The sequence below is a fragment of the Odocoileus virginianus genome, chromosome 7 (genome assembly GCF_023699985.2).
Source record: "Odocoileus virginianus isolate 20LAN1187 ecotype Illinois chromosome 7, Ovbor_1.2, whole genome shotgun sequence".
Lineage (NCBI taxonomy): Eukaryota > Metazoa > Chordata > Mammalia > Artiodactyla > Cervidae > Odocoileus > Odocoileus virginianus.
This window is the reverse complement of record NC_069680.1, coordinates 60762051-60775423: the sequence shown is the minus strand read 5'-3', so window position 1 is coordinate 60775423 and position 13373 is coordinate 60762051. Positions and strand designations below refer to the sequence as shown.

The window sequence follows — 13373 nt, the reverse complement described above, 5'->3', positions numbered from 1 at the left end:
CATTTGGTTTTTGTCCTTTCCTTTGTTGATGTGCTTGGTCACGTTGATTGATATGTGTATGTTGAATCATTCTTGTGAGACTGGGATGGATCCAACTTGATTGTGGTGTATGCCCTTTTTAAAAAAATTTTTTTATTCATTCATTTTTTACTTCCCTGAGTCTTTGGTGCTGAGTGCAAGCTTCCTATAGTTGCAGTAGGCAGGTTTCTTATTGTGGGGACACTCTTGCTGCAGAGTACAGACTGTAGGGCATGTGGGTTCAGTAGTTCCAGCGTGTGGGATTAGATGTGCTGCTGCGTGTGGAATCTTCCCAGACTGTGTTTTGAACTTGTGTCCTCTCCTTTGGGAGGTTGATTCTTTTTTTTTTTTACTTTTATTTGCATTTATTTTCTGTGGCATTTATTCCCAGACCATAAGTTTTTGTTTCTTCAGTTTCTTCTGGGATATCTTTTTCTTCTGTGCAACCTCCTCTTCTGGTTTAGGAACAGTCTGTTCTTTTTCAGTAAGGATCATCTCATTATGGCAGGGAGAGCTCATGTAGGGGTTGATCCGACCGTGAGCTCTCTAAGTCCTGCGCCGCATCTTGGGGGCTTTGTTCACTTGGATGTGCTCAGTGACCAGAGAATCTACATCTAAGCCCTTAAGCTCAGCGTTACTCTCTGCATTTTTGAGCATGTGTAGTAAAAATTCAGCACTCTTTTTGGGCCACCGACCCTGCGTCCAGCCCCACTGTTTGGCCTGTGCACACCTACCAACTCCACCATTGTAACAACGGAACGGCACACATTGCTTCTTTAAAGTGACATTTTTCAGATACTTGGTGGCTTTTCAAATATGCATACCCTTTATGGCCTGGGCAGTCTCATGAGTATTCTTAAAGTGAACATGAAGATTTGAACCTCTTGATTTGCATGATTTTGTGGGGTTTTCTGGGTCGAGTGAATAGCGCACCATTTTTAGGGGTCAGCTCAGGCCACTTACTGGAAAAAGGGGAGGTTGATTCTTAACCACTGGACCACCAGAGAAGTCCCAACTTTTTAAAAAATTGAATTGCCATTAATTTTCAATGTTGTGATAGTTTCTGGTGTACAGATGAAAGGTTCAGTTAAAGATATATCTGTTCATTGTCATATTGTTATTTTTTTTTTTTTTTTTGTTTCAATTGTTTATTAACGGACCAGATTACAAAAATAATCCTGGTAGATACCTTAGTTCATCCTTCTAATAAGCCTGTTGATCTGGTCTTCCCTGTTGCCAGCATCTCCACCTTCTACAAAATGGGTGGTCTTTTTCTTCATTCCACCTCGTGGAGAAGACAATTTAAAGGGCCACAGGAAGTTGTTTGCTTCTTTGAAACGTTTTCCAACAGTATAGATCTCATGAATCAGATCCTCCATGCAGATGATTCCGTATTTCCCAAGAGATCGAGCAATCAATGCGTTGTCTGTCAGGGCAATTCGCTTTTTGTTGAATTTGCCATAACCACGCTCGTAAATCAATTCATTTACAGACTTCAGATTTGGGTACCCCCATGCAATGTGTGGCTCCACAATTCTCAGCATGTTAATTGATGCCTTGTTGAGCTTCACAAAGGTGCCATTGAAGATCCGCCGGAGGCGAAGGAGCTGCAGCACCTTTCAAACCTTTGGGCTCACACCGTTGATACCTCTGATCCTGATGACAAATGCCAATTTGGGTTCCGCAGGTACATAGAAGTTGCCAGCTTTTCGTGCCATCCTAGCCATTCGAATTTCAGTTCTGTACATCTGCCTGTATTCCTTGTGGTAATGTTTAGCTTTTTCTAAGCTTCCTCCTTGCCTTTCGAAGCATCTTTTGGGCAAACTTCTTTCTCAGGCGCTTGATCTTAAGCTCTGCGAAATTCTTTCGCTTTTTCTTAAGGGTTTCTGGCACAGCAGGAACCTTCTTTTTCTTCTCTTCTGCACCCTCCATGGTTCCAGCCGGGAAAGAGGAGCCATATTGTTAAATTATAGTTCCTAAGACAGTGAGTAGAATTCTTTATGCTGTACAGATGGGCTTTGTTTTTTATCTGATTTATATATAGTAGTTTGTATCTCTTAAGCGCAAACTCCTAATTCGTCCCTCCCCTACCCTTTAAGCTGTGGTAACTATGAGTTTTTCTTTCTTTCCTTTTTTTAAACGTGTAGGAGTCTGTTTCTGGCTTGAAAATATGTTCAGGTATATCCAACCAGTCAATCCTAAAGGAAATCAGTCCTGAATATTCATTAGAAGGACTGATGTTGAAGCTGAAACTCCAGTACTTTGGTCACCTGATGCAAAGAGATGACTCATTTGAAAAGACCCTGATGCTGGGAAAGATTGAAGGCGGGAGGAGAAGGGGACGACAGAGGATGAGATGGTTGGATGGTATCACCGACTCAATGGATATGAGTTTGGGTAAACTCCGGGAGTTGGTGATGGACAGGGAGACCTGGTGTGCTGCGGTTCATGGGGTTGCAAAGAGTCGGACACAACTGAGTGACTGAACTGAACTGATATCAAATTATAGATTTCACATTAAGTGATACCATAGAATATTTATCTTTCTGTGTCTGACTTCAAAGGACCATCTCTCGGTCCATCCACATTGCTGCAAATGGCATTATGTCATTTCTTTTTTGATGACTGAGTAGTATTTCATGTGTATGTATACAGATTTAAAGTGAAGTCGCTCAGTCGTGTCTGACTCTTTGTGACCCCATGGACTGCAGCCTCCCAGGCTCCTCCATCCATGGGATTTTCCAGGCAAGAATACTGGAGTGGGTTGCCATTTCCTTCTCCAGGATATCTTCCCAACCCAGGGATTGAACCCGGGTCTCCTGCACTGTAGGCAGACGCTTTACCGTCTGAGCCACCAGGGAACATATATCTAAATAGAGTACATCTTTATGCTTTCATCTGTTAATGGAACATTTATGTGGCTTCCATATAAGATATGAGTGTTGTAAACAGTGCTTCTGTGACCATGCAGGTGCATGTATGTCTTCTAATTAGTTTTCTCCAGATGCATTCCCAAGAGTGGGATTGCTGGATATTATGGTAGCTCTATTTTTAGTTTTTAAAGAACATCCATAGTGGCTGAACAAAAAACCGCAGCCACCGACAGGGTGGGAGGCGGGGTGGGGATTCCTTTTTCTCCACATTCTCTCCAGCATTTAATATTTATAACCTTTTTGATGATGGCTTTCTGACCAGTGTGAGGTGATGACTCATTGGAGTTTTGGCTTGCACTTCTCTAACAACTACCAATGTTGGCCATCTTTTCATGTGTCTACTGCACATGTGGATGTTATCTTTGGAGATAGACTGTAGAGGTCTTCTGCCCACTTTTAAAGTTGGGTTGTTTGTCACTTTGGTATGGAGTTGATTTAGCTGTTAGTATATTTTGTAAATGAAGCCCTTGTCAGTCACCCCATTTGCACATCTTTTCTCCTAGTCCATATGTTGTACTTTAATCTTGTATATGGTTCCCTTTGCTGTGTAAAAAGATAGTGTTTGATGAAGTCCTATTTGTTTAGTTTAGTTTTGTTTCTATTGCCTTGGAAGAATGACCTAAGGAAAGCATTACTAGGATTTATGTCAGAGAATGTTTTGCCTGATGTTCTCTTCTGGCTGTCTTTTGGTGTCATGTTTTCTACATAAATCATTATCCTTTTTGAGTTTATTTTTGTGTGTGGTATGAGGGAGTGTTCCAACTTCACTGATTGACATGTGGCTGTCCAGCTTCCCTAATACCACTTGTTGAGGGGACTGTCTTCTCTCTCGTATGTTCTTGCCTCCTGTGTCAGATTGATTGACTGTAGGTGTGTCAGTCTCTGGCGTCTCTGTCCTGTTCCCTTGACTAGTCTGTCTTGGTGTCACTTCTGTGCTGTTTTGGTTACTCTAGCTTGGTAGTGTTGTCTGAAGTCTGAGAAGCTGTGTTCTTTGTGCACAAGATTGCTTTGGTAATTGTGGGTCTTCTCTGGTTCCCATGTGCGTATTTGGGTTATTTGTTCTAGTTCTCTGAAAAATGTCATGGATACTTTGATAGGTATAGAATGAAATGTGTAGTTTGCTTTGAGTAGTAGAGTCTTTTAGATGATATTAATACATCCATTCCAAGAGCATGGGATAGTTCTCCACTTGTTTGAATCATTTTCAGTTACCTTTATCAATGTATTATAGTTGTCAGCATATAAGTCTGTCACCTCCTTGGTCAGGTTTAGCATTACGTACTTTATTTTGTTTTTCAGTATGATTTTAAATGGGATTGCTTTGTTTGCTTTGCTATGCTTTCGCTTCCTGATTTTCTGTTGTTAGCGTGAAGAAATGCAGCCAATTTTCTGTATGTCAATCTTATATCCTGTTACCTTGCCAAATTTGTTTACTAGTGCTAGTAGTTGATGTGTGGCATCTTTAGGGTGTTGTCTGTATAGTATCACGTTACCTGCATACCATGACAGTCATACCTCTTCGCTTCCAGTCTCGATGCCTTTCATTTCTGTGTCTTATCTGATTGTGGCAGGTAGGATATCCAGCCCCATGTTGGATAGAAGGAATGCATTTGGGCTCCCTTTCTTCTTCCAGATTTTAGTTGGAAGACTATCAGCTTGTCACTGTTGAGCATTATGTTTGCTGTGGGTTGGTCCTTCGTAGCTTTTGTTATGTTGAGATATGTTGCCCCCATGGAGAATGGAATGGCAGCCCACTCCAGAATTCTTGTGCAGAATTCTTTCCACAAATGAAAGGCAAATGGACAAAGGAGCTGGCGGGCTACAGTCCATAGAGTCATAAAGAGCTGGACATGATTCAGCAACTAATGTACTAACGTGTTGCCCCCATACCTGCTTTGGGAAGATTATGATGAGTGGATGTTGCATTATATGAAATGCTTTTCCTGTGCCTGTGGGGATGACCATGTGGTTTTTGTCTTTTCCTTTGATGATGTTCTGGGTCACGTTCATTAATTTGCATTTGTTGAAGCATCCTGGTGAACCTGAGATGACTCCAACTTGATTGTGGTGTATGCGTGTGTATTACGTCACTGCATTCAAGTCCAACTCTTTGCAACCCTGTGGATTGTAGATTTCCAGACTCCTCTCTTCATGGGATTCTCCAGGCAAGAATACTGGAGCATTTTTCCATGCCCTCTTAAGGGGATCTTTCTGACCCAGGGATCGTACATGCATTTCTTATGTATCCTGAGTTGGCAGGCAGGTTCTTATACCACTAGCACCACCTTGGAAGCACCTGGTGTGGTGTATGATTCTCCCTTATTTTTTTGATTAAAGTATTAATTTACTTTAGTTCCTGGTGTATAGTGACTCAGTTAAATATACATGTATACCTATTTTTTGTCATATTGCTTATGATTATAGTTCCTAAAGACATTGAATATAATCTTCTGGCTATACAGGAGGACCCTGTTTCTCTGTTTTATATATTTTAAAAAATGTTTATTTACCTCTGTTGGGTCTTATTTGTGGCCCATGGGATCTTTTGTTGAGACTTTCTCTAGTTGTGGTGTGTGGGCTCTAGAGCATGTGGGCTTAGTTGCCCTACAGCATGTGAGATGTTGGTTCCCCAGTCATGGATCGAACCCACATCCTCAGCATTGGAAGGTGGAGTCCCAACCACTGGACCCCCCAGGGAAGTCCTATCTGTTAAAGTATAGTAGTCTGAACCTGCTAATTTCAAACTCCCAATTTATCCCTCCCTCCATGCTTTCCCCTGTGGTATCCATGCATTTGTTTACTATATGTGTGAGTCTGTTTCTGGTCTATAAATAAGTTCATTGGTATCATATTTTAGAGTCCTCATGTAAGTTATACCATCATATTTGTCTTTTTCTGTCTGACTTCACTTCATACGATCATCTCTCAATTCCTTCACATTGCTGCAAATGCCATTATGTCATTATTTTTGATGTCTGAGCAGTATCTTAGTGGTATATACAAAGATACCTGTATATCTGTATAGAGTACATCTTGTTTATGCTTTCATTTGTTGATGGACATTTAGGTGGCTTCCATGTCTTGGCTATTGTAAACAGTGTTATTGTGACCCTTGGGATAGATGTATCTTTTGGAATTAGAGTTTTCTCCTGGTTTAAGCCCAGGAGTGTGACTGCTGTTCACATGGTAGCTCTATTTTTAGTTTTTTAAGAAACCTCCATAGTCTTCTCCAGAGTGGATGTGCCAGTTCTCATGACCACCAAAGGGTAGGGGGGTTCCTTTTCCCCCACATCCTCTCCAGCATTTATTTATTACTTGTACCCCTTTAGATGATGGCCTTCTGACCAGTGTGAGGTGACGACTCACTGGAGTTTTGACTTGCATTTCTCTAATAATTGGGCTTCCCCAGTGACTCAGCAGTAAAGAATCCACCTGCTTTGCAGGACACCTGGGTTCAGTCCCTGGGTCAGGAAGATCCTGTGGAGGAGGAAATGGCAAACCACTCCAGTATTCTCCCTTAAAAGTCCCATGGACAGAGGAGCCTGGCGTGCTACAGTCCAAAGAGTCAGGCACGACTGAGTGACAGAGCACGCTCTCAAATATTTAGGGATGCTGGCCATCTTTTCCTGTGCGATTGCCCACAGGTATATCTTCTTTGGAGAACTCTGTTGAGGTCTTCTTTCTAATTTTATTTATTTATGTACTTATTCAGTTATTCATCCATCCATTCATTCATTTTTTATATATGGCTGCCCCATGTCTTCATTGCTTACATGGGCTTTCTGTAGTTGCAGTGACCAGGGATCACACCTGCGTTCCCCGCATTGGATGGCAGACTCCCAGCCACTGGGCCACTAGGGAATTCCATGCCCAGTTTTAAAGTTGGACTGTTTGTAGTTTTGATATTGTTGTTTGAACTGTTGGTATATTTTGGAAAAGAAGCCCTCGTTAGTCACCCTGTTTGTAGATGTTTTCTTCCAGTCTGTTGGTTGCATTTTGATGTTTATGGTTCCCTCTGAGGTGTAAAAGATGATAAGTTTGATGAGGTCCTCTTTGTTTAATTATGATTTTGTTTCTATTGCCTTGGAAGACTGACCTAAGGAAAACATAACTAGGATTTATGGCAGAGAATGTTTCGCCTTATGTTTTCTTCTAGTAGTCTTTTGGTATCATGCTCTCTATTTAAGTCATTAAGCCTTTTGGAGTTTGTGTCTGTTGGATGAGGGAGTGTTCCAACTTCACTGATGTATGTCCAGCTTCCTCAATCCCACTTGCTGAAGGGACTGTCTTTTCTTTCTTGTATATTCTTGCCTCCTGTATTGAAGATTAATTGACCATAGGTGTGTGAGTTTATTTCTGGTGTCTTTGTCCTTTCCCTTGATAAATCTATCTGCTTTCGTGCAAGTTCCATGCTGTTTTGTTACTGTAGCTTGGGAGTATTGTCTGAAGTCTGGGCAGCTTTGTTCTTTTTGCACAGGATTGGTTTGGTAATTCTGGGTTTTTATGCTTCCATGTACATCCTTGGATTATTCTAGTTCTGTGAAAATAGTCATGGATACTTTGACAGGGATGGCATGAAACCTGTAGTTTCCTTTGGGTGGTAAGACTTTTTCAAAAACCCTAATACTTCCATCCCATGAGCATGGGGTAGCTTTCCACTTCTTTGAATCATCTTCAGTTGCCTTTATCAGTGTATTATAGTTGTCAGCATATAAGTTTCTCACCTCCTTGGTCAGGTTTAATTTTAGGTATTTTACTTTGTTTTTCAATGATTTTAAACAGGATTGTTTGTTTTCTTAGCTTTACTTTTCCATTCTGATATCCTGTTGTTGATGTGAAGAAATGCAGCTGATCTCTGCACATCAGTCTTATATTCTGCTATCTTGCTGGATTTGTTTACCAGTGCCTGTAGTTGATGTGTGGCATTTTTAGGATGTTATCTCTATAGTGTCACATTACCTGCATACTGTGGCAGTCATACCTGTTTGATTCCAATCTGGATGCCTTTCATTTCTGTTTCTTAGCTGACTGTTGTGGGTGGGACTTCCAGTCCCATGTTGAAGAGAAGGCATGTGAGCACGCTCCCTTTCTTCTAGATTTTAGTTGGAAGGCTATCAGATTGTCATGGTTGAGTGTTATGTTTACTGTGGGTTGGTCCAGCATAACTATTATATTGAGATATGTTCCCTCCTTACCTGCTTTGGGAAGAGGGTTTATGATGAATGAATGTTGAGCTGTATGAAATACTTTTCCTGTGTCTGTGGAGATGATCATGTGGTTTTGTCTTTTCCTTTGTTGATGTGCTGGCTCACATTGATTTTTTTGTGTTCTGTTGACCCACCCTTCTGAGCCTGAAATGAATCCAACTTGAATATGCTGTAGGATCTTTGTGTGTGTGTGCGCTTAGTCACTCAGTTGTGTCCAACTCTCTGCAACCCCGTGGACTGTAGCCTGCCAGGCTCCTCTGTCCAAGCAGGAATATTGGAGTGGTTGTCATGCCCTCCTCCAGGGGATCTTCCCAATCCAGGGATCAAACCCAGGTCTCCTGCATTGCAGGTGAATTCTTTAGGGTCTGAGCCATCAGGGAATTCCAAGAATCTGGAGTGGGTAGCCTAACCCTTCTTGAGGGGAACTTCCCGACCCAGGAATTGAACGTGTGTCTCCTGCATTGCACGCAGATTCTTTACCAGCTGAGCTACCAGAGTAGCATGTTGTAATAGTTTGTATATAGAAAATCAGCTCAGTTAAATATATGTATATCTATCTACTCCTTGTTATAATGTTTCTTTCATAGTTCTTTGTAAGACATTGAGTGGACTTCCCTGTGCTATACAGCAGGACCTTGTTTATCTGTTTTATATATAGTAGTACACATCTGCTAATCCCAAACTCCTAATTTATCCCTCCCTCACCCTTTCCCCTGTAGTGACCATGAGGTTTTTTTTTTTCCTGTGTATGAGTCTGTTTTGGGTTTGCAAATAAGTTTATTATATCATATTTCAGATTACCCAAGTGATCTCATAGGATAATTGTCTTTTTCCATCTGACTTCACTTTGTATGATCAACTCTCAGTCTCTCATGCCATGTTACTGCAAATGGCATAATTACGTCTTTCTTTCTTGATGGCTGAGTACTATGTGTTCAGTTGCCCAGTCGCGTCCGACTCTTTGTGACCCCAGGGGCTCCCCTGTCCATAAGATGTTCCTGGCAAGAATGCTGGAATGGGTTGCCATTTCCTCCCCCAGGGCATCTTCCTCACTCAGGGATCAAACTCATGTCTCCTGCATCTCCTCCATTGCAGGCAGATTCTTTACCTTTGAGCCACCTCAGTCTGTCCACGTTGCTGCAAATTGCATTATGTCATTTTTTTGTTGATGGCTGAGTAGCATATCCATGTGTATATATAGACATATCCATATATCTCTATAGAGCACAACTTCTTTTATGCATTCATCTGTTGATGAACATTTAGGTGCCTTCCATGTCTTGGCTATTGTGGATAGTGCTGCTATGACCCTTGGAGTGCATATACCTTTCTGAATTAAGAGTTTTCTGTGAATATAAGCCAGGAAAGGGATTCCTGGATCATGTGGTAACTGTGTTTTTAGTTTTTAAGGAACCTCCATACACTTCTCCACAGTAGCTGCACCAATTTTCAAGGCCACCAAAGAGTAGCATGCTCCTTTTTCTTCACACCCTCTCTAGCAGTGATTATTTGCAGCCCTTTTGATGATGGCCATCTGAAGTGTGAGTGACACCTCTTTGGAGTTCTGACTTGCACTTCAATAATTGTGGATGTTGACCATCTTTTCATGTGCCTTTGCCTAGGGGTAGTCGCCTTGGTGAAGCGTCTGAGATCTTCTGCCCAATTTTAAAACTGGGTTGTTTGTGGTTTTGGTATGGAGTTGTATGAGCTGTTGGTGTATTTTGGAAATGAAGCCCTTGTCAGTCACTCTGTAGGTATTTTCTTCCAGTCGGTTGTTGTGTTGGTTGTGTTTTGATCTTGTTTGTGGTTCCCACTGCTGTGTAAAATATGGTAAGTTTGATGAGGTCCTATTTGTTTAGTTTTGCTTTTGTTTCAGTTGCCTTGGAAGAATGATGATAGAAAAACACTACTTTGATTTATGTCAGAAAATATATTGTTCTTCTCAAGGAGTCTTGTGGTGTATTGTGTTGTACTTAAGCCATTTTGAGTTTATTTTTGTGTGTGGTGTGAGAGAGTCTTTCAACTTAATTCATTGACATGTGGCTGTTCAGGTCTTCAAGCACCACTGTTTGAAAGACTATCTTTTCTTTACTGTATGTTCCTATTTCCTGTCTGAAAGACTAATTGGCTGTCGGTGTGTGGGTTTATTACTGGGCTCTCTGACCTGTGCTGGGAAGATTGAGGGCAGGAGGAGAAGGGAGTGACAGAAGATGAGATGGTTGGATGGCATCACTGACTCAGTGGACATGAGTTTGAATAAACTCTGGGGAGATAGTGAAGGACAGAGAAGCCTGGCATGCTGCAGTCCATGGGGTCACAGAGAGTCAGACATGACATACCACTGAACAGCAACAACTGACCTGTGCCTTTGATCCATATGAATGTTTTGTGCTAGTTCCATGAAGTTTTGATTACTGCAATTTGGTAGTATTGTCTGAATTCTGGGCAGCTTTCTTCTTTCTGCACAGGATTGCTTTGGTTATTCTAAGCCTTTTATGTTCCTTATACATTTTAGGATTATTTATTCTAGTTTTGTGAAAAATATCATGGTTAGTTTGATAGGTATCACGTGAAATCTGCAGTTCGCTTTGAGTATTAGGGCCAATTAAAAGCCATAATTTTTTCTACTCCAAGAGCGTGGGATGAGTGTCCACTTCTTTGAGTCATCTTCAAAGCTGCATTTATCAATGTTTTTAAGTTGTCAGCAAGTAAGTCTCTCACCTCCTTGGTCATGTTTATTCATAACGTATTTTGTTTTTTGAAACAGTTTTAAATGGGATTGTTTTGTTTGCTTAAATGGGATTGTTTTGTTTCCTTTGTTTCTGAAATTTCATTGTTAGCATGAAGAAATGGAAATGATTTCCTTATGTCAATATTGTATCCTGCTGCCATGATGAATTTGTTCACCAGTGCTAGTAGTTGGTGTGTGGCGTCTTTGGGGTGTTGTCTGTATAGTATCACGTCACCTGAATACCATGAATGTCCTACCTCTTTCCTACCAATCTGGATACCTTTCAGTATTGTTTCTTGTCTGATTGTTGTGGGTAGGACTTCCAGTTCCATGTTGAATAGAAGGGATGCCAGTGGGCTCCCTTTCTTCTTCCAGATTTTAGTTGGAATGCTATGAGTTTGTCACCCTTGAGTATTATGTTTGCTGTGGCTTGGTCCTAAGTAGCTTTTATTATGTTGAGATATGTTCACTCCAAACCCACTTTGTTTATGATGAATGGATGTTGAACTGTATGAAAATACTTTTCCTACGTCTGTGGAGATGATCGTGTGGTTTTTGTCTTTTCCTTTGTTGATGTGCTGGGTCACGTTCATTAATTTGCATTTGTTGAAACATCCTCGTGAGCCTGGGATGAATCCAACTTGATCGTGGTATATGACCTCTTTTTAAAAATTTTATTTATTCGTTTCTGCTTGGCTGTGTTGGTTCTCTTGCTGAGCTCGGGCTTTCTCTAGTTGCGGCAAGCAGGGTCTGCTCTCTTGTTGTCGTGGTCAGGCTCTCATTGTGGAAACTCCTTTGTGGTGGAGCAGGGGCTCTAGGGCACGCAGGCTCAGTAGTCGTGTGTGTGTGTTTAGTCGCCCCACTGCATGTGAAGTGTTCCCCAACAAGGGTTGAATCCATGTTCCCTGCATTGTTAGTTGGATTCTTAACTGCTGGACCACCACAGAAGTCCACTATTTTTTTTTAATTGAAATACCGTTAAATATCAATATTGTGATAGTTTCTGGTGTACAGACAGTTTCAGATAAACAGTATGTATATCTGTTGTCTTATTTTCCAATATGATTCCCTGTAAGATATTGAGTAGTGTTGCCTGTATGATACAGCAGGACTTTGTTTTTCTTTATCTGTTTTATATGTAGTAGTCTGTATCTGCTAATCCCAAGCTCCCAGTTTATCACTCCCCAGCCCTTTCTCCTGTGGTCTCTGTGAGTTTGTTTTCTGTGTGTAGGAGTCTGTTTCTGGTTTGCAAATGAGTTCATGTATATCAAATTTCAGATCCCACAAGTAGGTGACATCACAGAATATTGTCTTTCTGTGTCTGATTTCACTTTGTTCAATCATCTTTTGGCCCATCCACGTTGCTGCAAATGGCATTTTGTCTTTTTTTTGAGTAGTGTTTTGGTGTGTGTGTGTGTGTGTGTATACACATATAAATATTCATATATCTATAATGAGCACATCTTTATGTGTGCATCCATTGATGGACATTTGAGTGGCTCTTCCATGTCTTGGCTATTGCAAACAGTGCTGCTATGATCCTTGAGGTGCATGTATCTTTTCGAGTTAGAGTTTTCTCCAGATTTAAGTCCTGGAATGTGACTGCTGGTCATATGGTGGCTCAATTTTTAGCTTTTTAAGAACCTCCATACTGTTCTCCGGAGTGGCTGCTCCATTTTTCATGACCACCAGAGGGTAGGGTGGGTTCCTTTTTATCCACATCCTGTCCAGTATTTGTTATCTGTAACTTTTTTGATGATGACCTTCTGACTAGTATGAAGTGACAACTCATTGAAGTTTTGCCTTGCACTTAATAATTATCGATGTTAGTCATCTTTCTCACATGGCTGCTGCCACGTCATCTGTGGAGAACTGTCTGTTGAGGTCTCTGCCCAGTTTTCAAAATTGGGTTGTTTGTGATTTGGGTATGAAGTTGTGTGAACCATTTCATAGTTTTATGAAATGAAGCCCTTGCTGGTCACCCTGTTTACATGTTTTCTCCCAATCTGTAGGTTGCTGTTTGGTTTTGTGAATGGTTCCCTTTGCTATGCAAAAGAGAAGTTTGATGAAGTCCCATTTTGTTTAGATTTGCTATTGTTTCCATTGCCTTGGGCAACTGACCTAAGAAAAACATTACTAGAATTTATGTCAGAGAATGTTTTACTTAATGTGCTCTTTGAGAAATCTTGCTCAGCCTTGTGTCCACTGAGTCAGTGAGGCCATCCAACCATCTCATCCTCTGTCACCCCCTTTTCCTCCTGCCCTCAATCTTTCCCAGCATCAGGGTCTTTTCCCAATGAGTCAGCTCTTCACATCAAGTGGCAAAAGTTTTGGAGCTTCAGTTTCAGCATCAGTTCTTCCAATGAATATTCAGGGTGATTTCCTTTAGGATTGACTGGTTTGATCTCTTTGCTGTCCAGGGACTCTCAATAGTCTTCTCCAGCACCACAATTCAAAATTCTTCATCACCTAACCTTCTTTATG

The 13373-nt window shown here is 41.2% G+C and overlaps 1 non-coding gene and 1 pseudogene across 1 annotated transcript; both read right to left on the bottom strand.

Annotated features, from left to right (window-relative positions):
* Positions 1-1138: 1138 nt before the first annotated feature.
* Positions 1139-1979, bottom strand: LOC110131305 (large ribosomal subunit protein uL30 pseudogene; annotated as a pseudogene).
* Positions 1980-2807: 828 nt separating this feature from the next.
* Positions 2808-2879, bottom strand: TRNAC-ACA (transfer RNA cysteine (anticodon ACA)). Its single transcript has one exon. It is a non-coding gene; the product is annotated as a tRNA-Cys (tRNA).
* Positions 2880-13373: the final 10494 nt, after the last annotated feature.